This window comes from Tympanuchus pallidicinctus, unplaced genomic scaffold, assembly GCF_026119805.1.
Source record: "Tympanuchus pallidicinctus isolate F22 unplaced genomic scaffold, pur_lepc_1.0 scaffold25, whole genome shotgun sequence".
In the NCBI taxonomy this organism is placed as follows: domain Eukaryota; kingdom Metazoa; phylum Chordata; class Aves; order Galliformes; family Phasianidae; genus Tympanuchus; species Tympanuchus pallidicinctus.
The window spans coordinates 8,980,933-8,992,178 of NW_026294742.1; positions in this window are offsets into that span (position 1 = coordinate 8,980,933).

The following is an 11,246-nucleotide window of genomic DNA, read 5'->3' on the forward strand; positions in this document are numbered from 1 at the left end:
AGCTGCTGGGCCCGGCCGTGTCCTCAGCCCTCTGACATCAGCACATGTTGCTCAGAAGAGTTTGGCTGTGTTACAAACTGCTTTTTTTTTGTCCAAACTCCAAAAGCATTTCCACAACTTTTTTTTTTCTTTTTTTCTTTTGCTGTTGTTTGAAAGCAGTTTGAGATCGTTCTGCCAAGCTGATTGGTGCAGCTAGATTTAGTGAAGGCTTCTATAAACCTCTCTGCTGTACTGCAGAGATCCTTTCTGACATGAAAAACGCTGTGATGAATTCATTGCTTTGTGTTTCGGCCACACAAAGCCGATGACTGACTCATGTTTGGTGGCTTTTTCAGTGGCCATAGTTCTTGTTGTTGTGAGCTGGAGGGCATCGGAGCGGGGAGTCGGGGGAGATGGGGGTCACCGACCCAGGAGGTGTTCAGAGCAGTGGGGATGTGGCACTGCGGGCTGTGGTGTGGGGCCTGGGGTTGGGCATGGGGAGCTCAGAGGTTTTTGCCGTCCTTAATGAATGAAGTTTTCACAGGACCTACTGCTGTTTTCATTGCGTCGTATGTAAAACATGGTGTAGGTTTAACTGGGAGGAAAGATAAATAAGTGCGTTGCAAAAAATTTGTATTATAAACCCCAACTGGTAGCAGTTGGATTAAGGAGTGCTTTCAGAAACTCCTCGAGTGCAGAGCATCTGCAGGGCTGTTCCTGGGGCTGCTGCTGCCCATCGTGTTCCAGCTGCTCCTGCTGCTAGAGAGCACTAGAGAGCTCTGGGCTGACTTTTGTGTGGGGGGTTTAATTGAATTGCTCAATACTGAGGAGGAAACCAATGCTTTCAAAGCGCTCTTCACCTCTGGGCTGCACTCCAGCCCCGCACACCAGCACGTGCCCCTGCTCTGTGCAGGGAAGGGGCAGGAGCCAGCTGCAGCAGGACCGAGGGCCGGTGGGAAGGAAGCCCATCTCCAACCCGGTTTGTGTTTGTTTGTGTTGTTGCTTTAACCAAAGCAATTGGAGTGCAGTAATTAAAGGCTCAGTGGCTCTAATTGGAATAGGTTTAAACTCGAGGTCAAAATCCCTTCTGGCACTTCCTTTGCCTAATAACCATCAACAGAAATCAAACAAATCCAACTGGCTCCAGCCACTAATCTGCAACAAGCAAAGGTCGTGGCGGCGATAAGGGAGTGGGGCGGCCGCAGGCAGTGCTGCTTATAAACACAGAGCTGTGCCGGGGTGACACTGAGCGGTGCTGGGGCACGAGGTGCTGCTGAGCTATGCCAGGGTGCGGGGTGACACCGAGTGGTGGCAGCGACACGCAGGGCAGCATGGATGGGCATCGTGTGCCGGAGCAGCATTGGTGCAGTGCAGGGCATGGGTGCTCAGCAAGGTTCCAATTTGCTAGGCACAGATGGAGGAGCTGAGGCCATGGTGGAGCAGGAGGAAGGGGATTGCACACGAGCACTGATCTCTGGGGCTGTGTGGAGCTCGCCTCAGCCCACCCACAGCTGAGCTTCCTGCCTGGCCGGAGGTCACTGCCCTGCCAGGTCGCCGCTGTAACTGCACTCCTAATTAGGGCCTCATTGGGGCCTTTAAAGTGGTCTGTGAGGGGGGAAAGAAAAGAGAAAAAATGAAAGGAGTTGCAGATTCGCAGGTGGCCGGGGGCCAGTGCAGCATCCTCCTGCCCCAGGACGCACGGTTTGGTTCATGTGGCACACAGCGCCGTGCCGCCCTGCTGGTCTGCCCAGCCTCGCTGGATTGCTTCCAGTCACTTCAGCCTACAGATTGCATGTAGTGTTCAGGGCTCTTTGCAGCTGCTCCCTCTCTGCCAGCCCTTGCATGTGTGGCACTGAAGGCAGCTTGTGGTGCAGTGCTGCACTGAGCCCCACCTTCTGCTTGGAGGGGTCTCCAGTGTGCCACCAGCCCCTGAGGCACCCCCTGCACCCAGCCCTGCTCTCAGCCCCCAGGCAGTGCCCATCTTGGGTGCTAAATCTGCAGCTTGATGGAGAGCTGAGTGGCTCTTCACCATCCAGGGCAAACCATTGGGTGCTGGCATGGGACAGGGAGGCAGCAAGCAGGGCACCATCTGCCTCCCTTCAGCCCCATCTCAGTGCCAGCTTTCTAGAAGGGCTTTCACCAGACTTTGCAGATCAATTACCCTGAGCATTTTCAGCTGGAAGCGGGGAGAAGGAGGAAGTACTTTATGGGCCCCCTGCAGCAGCAGGGTAGGAGACAGGGGTGGGGGACAGCTCTGCCCATATCCTCCCCATCCCTGCACCCAGGGGGATGGTTCCCATACCATCAAGGATGGGTGCCCTCCTGCTGGGCACGGCTCCCACCCCTCTCACAAAACCCATCTGACAGCAAGGGCTCTGTTTATGTCTCTGCTAATTGAAGTAAGTTGTTTTCTGCAATCAAATTGGGAAGTTCCCCTTCCGATCGTGATGTGAGCTGTGCTTTAGTTTGTGAATTCCAGTATTTAGTCTGCCTTAAGTTTCTCCCCCTAATTAATGTCATGCATCCAGCCGGTTGCTCAGCCTGCAGTCTGAATATTCCTGAGCCCCTGGAGTCCCCACAGGAGGGGTTCCCTTCTCCCCCTCCGCATCCCCCGTGTGCTGTGGTGCATTGCCCAGGCTGCACTGGGTCATGCAGGGCTTGATGGCTCCCCCTGCACTGGGTGCTCCTGGGGGACTGTGGGCTCTGCCCTCGGATGCAAGAGAGAGATTTTAATCTGACCTGGCAGAAAATCACTATTTCTGATCAGAAGTGAAGACCCTGGTGGAGGCACGAGTCACTGCTGCGTGCTGCGGTCACAATCAATCCTCTCATTAATCTTATGGCCTATTTTCATGGCCATGCACTGAATGGGAGGAGAACTGCTGACCAATGGTCCCCATCTGCTGTTTGCACTCTGCACAGTCACTACTTTTCCTACCTTTTTTCCTTCTTTCCATTCTATGGAGTGTCCTGATGTTGTAATGAGTGTTGGCAATAGCCATGTTGAAAAATAAGGCCTTACCTACAAGGAAACATGCACCTTGTTGTAATGGTGCAATCCCATTTCAGATTCATACCCTTTTATTTCAGACAAGCCGAAACCGATTCTGAATTGACACAGAAAAAGGAAACAAATGCTATTGAACTGAAATGGGAGAAGACAGAGAGGACCCATAGTGGCACGGGGCTGCCTGGGCAGGCAGCAGTGCTGCATGGATGCATCTCCAGGTTTTGCTTTGTGCACGTGGTGACAGGAATTACTGCCTCTATGGACAGCATCCCAAACCAAAGGGCCAACCGTGTCCTGGGTGGCAGCAGCTCTGTGCTGTGACTGTGATCAAAACAGTATGGATCCTGCTCCTCCGATGGGTCCTGGTTCTCAGGGACACACAGGAATCCAAAATATCTGCTGAGTTTTTTTGCATTTGTGTTCCCTTCCCTCGTGCCTTTTTTCATCCCTACCAATTACTGCTTCTAAGTATAAACTTAAAACAGAGACGGAGCTGAGTTTGCGAGGAACATATGGACAAATGGAAAATAAACAGCACGAGGAATTCCTGGCTAATGAGTTCTTGAATGATAAGATACCACCAAAAAAATAAAAGGAGAAAACAGAGGTCTAAGCTGCGGCTCTGTCATGCCTAGAGAAGAGGACTTCGCTGATGACACCCAGCAGCACTTTGAGGCTGTGCTGTATCTCAAGCTGTGCTCAGGTGCTGAGGACTCATTGCCTGCACTGGAACAGCTCTGCAGGAGCCATGCAGGGCTCACACCTCCCGTCAGACCATGGCAGCAGGCACCAAGTCTGCTCCTGGTCTTCCAAACCTGGGACATCACAGATGAGACCTGGAGGGTGGTGAATCTCCTCCACTGAATTATATCTTCCATTGGAACTAGAGGATGAAATAAGCAGGTTTGAGTCTTTGCAGGAGAGAGGTTGGAGGTCTTTTCCATCCAAATACCCAGGGTCTTTGACATATGAAATAATGAGGGCTCCCTGGCCACAGCTGCTCGTGATTCCCCTTTGCCCCTCAATAGCCAGGACATGGATTACCCTGAGCAACAAGAACCCAGCTGCTCCTCCCCGTGTTCGAGGTTCTGTCTCTCCTCTCCTGGCAGAAGAATGGCTCTTTCCTCCCCCTGGAGGAGTTCACCACTCTGCTGGCTTTGCTGTTATGCTGTGGTGAGGCTGCTCTTGTGTTACTTTTTGTTTTAGGGTTGCTGATGAGCAAAGCACACCCCAGCTGCTTCCCTGACCCAAGCAGCCACTGCCAGGGAGGTGCAGCCTTGCTGTGCTCCCTTCCTGCAATGAAGGAATGTGCTGTAACTGCACCTATCACTTTCTGCTCTCTGGACAAAGTGCTGCTTAAGCATTAAACCACACCAACCAGCACAGGGTGGCACGTTGGTCCAACTTGGAAGCAATTAGTGAAAAACCAAAGAGGCAAATGAATTGTTTGTGGCCACTTTACGTTTTTTTTTTTTTTTCAGGGGAAATTGGGATTCTTTAATTGACTCAGCTGGAGGAAAAAAAACAACAAAAACCAACAGATCAAACAGTCAGCGAGCTGGAACAACAAAGGAATGTCCTGGTATTTCTTTCTCCAAGTTTAGAAGTGGAAGTCAGGGCAGCCGTGGGATATGTGGAAATTCCTTCTTGCATTGTTATGGGGCTGAGGAAGGGGTTCCTCACAGCTGCTGGGCTGGGTGCTGTGGGATCAGCTCTGCACTGGGTGCTGTTGGAGGTGACCCCGCTCTGCAGCAGCACGATGCTGCATCCTGTGCCTGCTGACCGAGTGCAGCATTGAGGGCTGCCCTGCCCTGCCAGGCTGGCGTGGTGGCACAAAGCCTAGGAAAATACAGGGAAACATTCTTCCCTTTCTGCTGGTATTGCTTTCTCACAGCTGCTTGGCACAGTCGGAGCTGGAGTCGGGTGTTCTCAGTGTGCTGTCAGCTTCTAGAACTGTTCCCGTTTCCATGCAGCACTGTTGATGTGGTCCTGGGGTACAGATCACACTTCTGAGCCTTCGCTGCCTGTTTTCAGTCGCCGTGGGGTCACCAGAACCTAAAAGCCAACGAGTTCCTCAGGTAGAGTGCTGGTATATTGCAGGAGGGACAGAAGAAGGATCCTGGTTTAAAACACGTGTTGCAATCGAGGGCTGCCGTTATCTTTTATTTTTTGGCAAGCTGGACCAGGGCTGGGAGCAGGAAGTGGAGCAGGGCTGGGGTTGGGATGTGGTGCTTGGGGGCCATTTACTCCCCTCCAGGCAGGCTGTGCAGGAGCACTGCTGCACAGAGAGCAGAGAGCCAGAGCACTGCCCGCAGCGCAGTGTTGCTCATTGCAGCTCAGCACCAGTTGAGGATTTTTAACTGTGTTTTTTTTTCTTTCTTGCCTTTTTTTTTTTTCCTCCATACTTGGCTGATTTGGGTTCTAATGTTTCAATGCAGTTTCTTCCTACAGCCGCTGAAGCTCTTTGGCAGTTATTTGTATTACATTTTTGTGTGTTTTGGGTTATTTGTCTCAGTTTTTATTAGGCTTGTCATGCAAGTCATCGGGCAAAAATGTAAAAGAAAATATTATGTGTGTGTTCGTACTGCAGACCATACCCAAGTGCATCAGTACATGACACAGGGATTGTTCCTTACCTTCCAGGGGAATTAAGGCCTGTATGAGGCAGCCATCGGGCTCCTACTGTCTTGCCCTGGTATGGATGTGCCACTGTAACACCGAGGGCCGACGTTTCAGGGTTTTTAACTCCCTTGTTTCTTCCAGCACCGCTAATTCTGAGGGCAGATTTCGTTGTAGCACAATCGTTATTATAATAACACCATTTCCAGTGCTGGTGGGGTGGGAATGAAGAAATCCTGAGGGAGGAGAAGTGCTGTGTGAGCTGACGGAACGAGAGGAGCGGAGCTGAGGCTGGGCAGAGCAGCAGAGGGCTGCTGCTTCCTGTGAGCTCCTGCACCGGGCGCTGCATCCCCAGCCCACGGCCAAAGAAAGTTCTGGAGGGGATTCTGGCAGTGAGCACACAGGATTGAACTTCCCTGGAGCTTTTGGGAGTGCTTGATGCTGTCGCATCCAGGCACTTGTGTGCCGCTCTTGCACAGCTTGAGCGTTGTGGTACCCAATGGCACTGTAGAGCATCTTACACTTTTTATTTGCATTATTATCTCTACTCAGAGTGCTGGCAATGAAAGTCCCTTAGCACTGCGTGTGTGCTCTGGCAGCACTTCGTGTGCAGCCTGGTGAGAAGCTGAAAGCTGGCCCTGGTGGGGCGAGCCCCGGTGCCTTCCCATGGGACGCACAGGGGAGGCTGTCACACAGCACCCAGCAGCACTGCCTGTCCTGCTGGGTCACCCATTCCTCATGGGTGTGTTCCATCTTTTTCCAGGCAGAAGCTGCAAACCCTGAGCAGCTTTCAGGCAGAGCAGCCTCTGCTCGCAGTTGAGAAGCGGTTGCGCGGTGTGATGGCAGTGCTGCGCAGCGCTGCCCCGCTCGTCCCACCCAACTGGGGGTGTGGGCAGTATGGACAAGTGCAGAGCTGGGATGTGGTGCTCAGCTCCTCAGGGACCCAGCATGGAGAGGTTAAAAAGAACACGTTGGAGAAAGAAAATCCTCATTTGCTGAAGAGAGAAAGGCAGGGGAAGGTGGTAAAATTCTTCGTTAACAAGCAAAGAATGGGCTTCTACAAAGACCTCATGTCTGGAGCACTTCGGCTTCTCCTGGCATTTTCAATCCATTCCATTGTAAAGCCCCCCGTGTTGGATGGCTGTGCAGGAGCACAGTACAATCCCATCACCGAGCTGCACTCCCTGCTCACACACAATGCAGCTTTTGCTCCTCAGATTTGGCTTCCTACTTCGAAGGACAAGAAAAATGAGGAACAAATAATCATTGGTTTGTGCAGGAGCTGCTCCCGGCTCTGGGAGGAAAACTGCACCTCAGTGGTTTGCAGGGAGAGAGGATGGGCTGCAGTGCTTTCCCACATTTCTGAGATGGGACAGGAAGGCCTCAGTGACTCATAAACACCAACAGATTTTGTGTATGAGCTTCTCTTTGTTGTTTGTTATCCTTAATTTCATGGTTTCCCTTCTTTTGAGCGTGTTTGTGTATTTTAGACGATGCCATCATTTTGTCAGGACACTTTGTGTGTGGTTCCCACACAGGAGCAGTGCTGTCTGCCTTACGGCCGTGCTCAGAAAAATAAAATGAGCTGTCAATGGGGTGCATTCAGGGCTGTGGGCCGGGCCGCATCCTGACGTGGGGCAGCAGCAGGAGAGCAGCAGGAGGACGAGGAGGGCAGCGGCCGATCTTCCTCATCCCTGCCGCAGTCCCTGAGCCGTGTTGGAGCTGGAAGCATTCGGCCCTGGGAAGCTGATGTGTTGTAAGGCCCAGAGGAGCCCCTTTCACTTCGTTTCAGTGAGATATAACGGAATGAAGCATCGCAGCTCTCAGCTGCTTGCCTGGATTGCTGGTCGGATGCGTGGAGGAGCAGCACACAGTTGCGTCTCCGAGCGAGGGGAGGTCTGAAAGAGCTCTTCGTGCTCTTCTCTGGATGTGGGGACAATAATGGAGCAGCTGTTTAAATACGCTGGAAATTTCAGAAACACACAGGCAAGCACTAAACTTTCCCAAGGTGGTTGAGTAATCTTGTTTGCTTTAGCATTTTAGTCCCCCAATTACCCAAGTGAAGGATATTGCCTCTTTAAACAGAGTTCAAAAAGCCCAAGAATTTTTTATAAATAGCTCACATCCTCTTGATAACAACCGGGCTGCTATTTATTGCCCACTTCCCCTCAGACAGACAGGTTGGAATATTTAAAACCACACTTCCCATGAAATCCAGAGGAACTTGGTGTTTCAGGTTCCTACAATTGTTTGTCATCCTGGGTTTCCTTTGCAGTTTACAGCGTTTAAGCTGTGCTAGCCCTTGAATGGAGCTGGCCAAAGGGCTGCTAAGATACACTGCTGCCTTTCTGGGGTCTCTCCAACCCATCTTTTGTCTCAGGACCCAATGAATTCTCTCTGTCCATATTTTGCATCCCCACCTCATGCACACCCACGTGGCCAAAGCCCTCTCTCGTGGTTTAGACAAGTGGGCAGGTAGATGTACTGCTCATGTTGACTTGATGCTGCTCCAAGGGGAATACTTCTACTCCAAAGCTGGGGTCTGTCCTGCTTCTAGTGGAGTGGGATGGAATGGAATCGGATGGAATGGAATGGAATGGAACAGTTGAGTTGGAAGGGTCTTCCAAAAACCATCTACTCCAACTGCCTGACTGCTGGGAGGGCTGACCAGAAGCTAAAGCATGTTGCTGAGTATCTGCATGGAAAAGCTACCATTGCCTGCTGGGATGGGCACGAGTCCTTCCCCAGGTTTTGGTCATTCAGAAGCACACCTAGGGGCTTCCTGGAAACAGAGACAGACATCCGTGTAAGGAAAGAAGGAGCTGGCCATTGCATCCAGGGAGAGGAGCTTTGGGATCTGGCTCACACCAGTGCTGTAAGCGACGCACTGTGATGTGGTGCAGAGCATCCCAGTTTCATGCTCCAAGAATATAATGTTTCTGATTAGGAAAATCCAGTTACATAACGGCATGACATAATCACAAACATACCTGGAGCGCAGCAGGACTCAATTTTATGATTTATTCATAAAGGTTTATTCATGCATAACTTTCTGTTTATTCCCTGTTCCCATTGGAAGGCAATGCGAGCAGCAGGTCTCTGTGCAGTGAGGTGCTGTCCGTGGCTTTGTGCTCTTCAGAACACACTGGAGAGGAAGGCTGCTACAAGGAGGTGTGGCTGCTGTTCCTCCATTTGCTGGTTGGCTGTTTATGTGCTCCCAACTGAAATGCAGACCCCCAGGGTCCTCCTCTCAGCACTCTGCCCTGACCTGAGCATCCACCCTCCATTCCCCAGGGCGTCCCCAGGCTCTGTTTGCAGCACGGCTGCCACTGCTCTGGGTGCTGTTGGCATCAGGAAGCAAAACCAAACACAAAAGCAATCTATCTCTATCCCCACCATTTGTCTGCTGCTTACAAGGGCCAAACCTCGGACATGTGTGACATCCATCAGGCTTTGAACCCCGCCTTAACACAGCTGGTTTTTCTTTTATTTTAAGGGCAGACCAACCAAAGCTTCTGTCTGCTGTCTCATTTCCACGTAAGCAGGGCAGGGATGCTCATTAAGGGGAACTGCTCCCAACAGTCCGCTCTCATTTTGCATGGATGTGCACTATGTACCTGTTGGTGTGTGTGCAAGTGACATGATTGTTGTGTAAGGGAAAAGAAATAAAAGCCCCCACACTGGAGGGATGTTGGATGCTCTCCCTGTCCCACCTCCTGCTGTGGAGCCATTCCAAACTGTCACACGTCATCAGGTTTTGTTTAACCCTTGGAAAAATCTGAAGGTGTTTATTAAATATGTATTCAAACGGAATATTTTTTACAGGAAATTTCAGAATTTGTTTTTATCACCCATCTGTGAGTTTCAGCCCATCCCCTCCAAGGCAGTGCACTGCTGAATGGGGGTTTGGCTGCTTGGATTCACCAGAAATTCCCTTTCTGGCCTGAACTGCAGGAGCTGGGGCTGTGCTGGAGCCACACAGCCTGTTGTCCTCAGCCTCGGGTCCCTTCAGTGGTCAGTTATTGAAAACAGAAGCAAAATTAATGTGACAACAAGGGGATGATTTTGAATGAGAAGTTATTACTCTAACATCTCCTGTCCAATCAACAAGGCTGCGCTGGTGTGCTTCCAGCAGAGAGACGTGAGCACCGAGCTGATATTTGCAAAGCTTGATGTGCAAGGCATCAGCCAGTGCTGCCAAACCCGAGTTTAAATTTACACATCCTGGCTAAGTCTGCTTTAAATAAAAACAACATAAATTCCGCATCTTTTCCCCATTGCAGACTTTTTTGGCATCAGTGTCAGGACCTGTGCAGCTCAGCAGCTGCCTCTCTGTTATTTTTCTGCAGCACTTTGGGCTGGGTGCAGCACTCGGGTTGCTGCTGGGGATGAGGACCGCAGTGTTTCTGCCTGTGAGTCACAGCTGAGCTGTGGAGCTCGTGCAAATAAACACAGCTATGGGTACAAACTCACTGGGCCCTTATTTTTAGCAGCCTGCCGTGCTGCTGGGGACAGGGCACGGGCCGGGTTAGCTGAGCAGGCAATGTGCAACGTGCTGCCTGGAGCTGGCACTCATTCTGCTGCAGTCCTGGTGGAACTTTGCTCCCCGGTGGGTCTCTACCAAAGGAAATGTCTGTGTCCCAGCGTTGTGGTGGGAGGCCGTCTGCCTGTGGATTGCTGCAGATAGGATGGAAAGGCCCGGGGTGTTCTGGAAGGTGATGGGGAACAGAAGTTTCATGCAGATGATTGGGATTTCTCTGCAGCAACCCCAATCTCTGTGCTGCCAGGGATAGGCAGGCTGCACCGCTGCCCTCTCCTGTGTGCTGTGACATTTCTCTCATGGCGCATGCAGCGACCAGCGCTTCGACCACTGGACCACCTTTGTTTAGGGAAAGAAAGCCAACAGCCCTTGGCTCAGTTGGTCCCAGCTGTTTTGGTGGTTATGCTGTGACAGCCTCAGGAGGTCTCTGGGCAGAGCCTGGCCAAGGCTGTGCACTGTGCAGGGCTGCAGGAGCTCGCACTGCCCTGTGCAAGATGAAGTGCCAGAGATCCCATGGGACAGCACATCTGTGGCTCTCCTCCCGCAGCCTCGGGCATTGGGAAGCTGGCACCTGCCTGAGGCCAGGCACGTGCTGTTCTACTGGTGTTGGATGGAGGCAGTGGCAGTGCTGAGCCCTGCTGGCCTTTCCCGAGCCCATCCCCATCCCACTGCCATTGTGTGCAGCCTGGAAATGAGAACACAGCAGTGGGAATAGGGCTGAATGGCTGGAAGGCTCTGTAGGATCAGTACTGCTCTCTTGGTTTTTAATCTCCAGCCAAACATTCAAGTGAAGGGTTGAGCTTCAGCTTTGCAGTAAGTGCAGCCTAACAGCAACCCAGACTTCCCAGATGTGTGGGGAGGGAAGGAGAGAACTGCTCCTGTGAGCAGGCAGAGCCAGGAGCTCCCCTGCTCCGGTTCTCCTGTGCACTGTGATGGATGGGAGCGGGGCTGAGCCCCCGGGCTGCCACCTGGGGCTGCTCTGCACTCCTATTTTTAGGATAATTGCTACAAACAATCCTCAGGATTTATTTTTTTTTATAGTCAAACCACAACAGCCACTTACATATTTAACAATATATATTTATATATATATATATA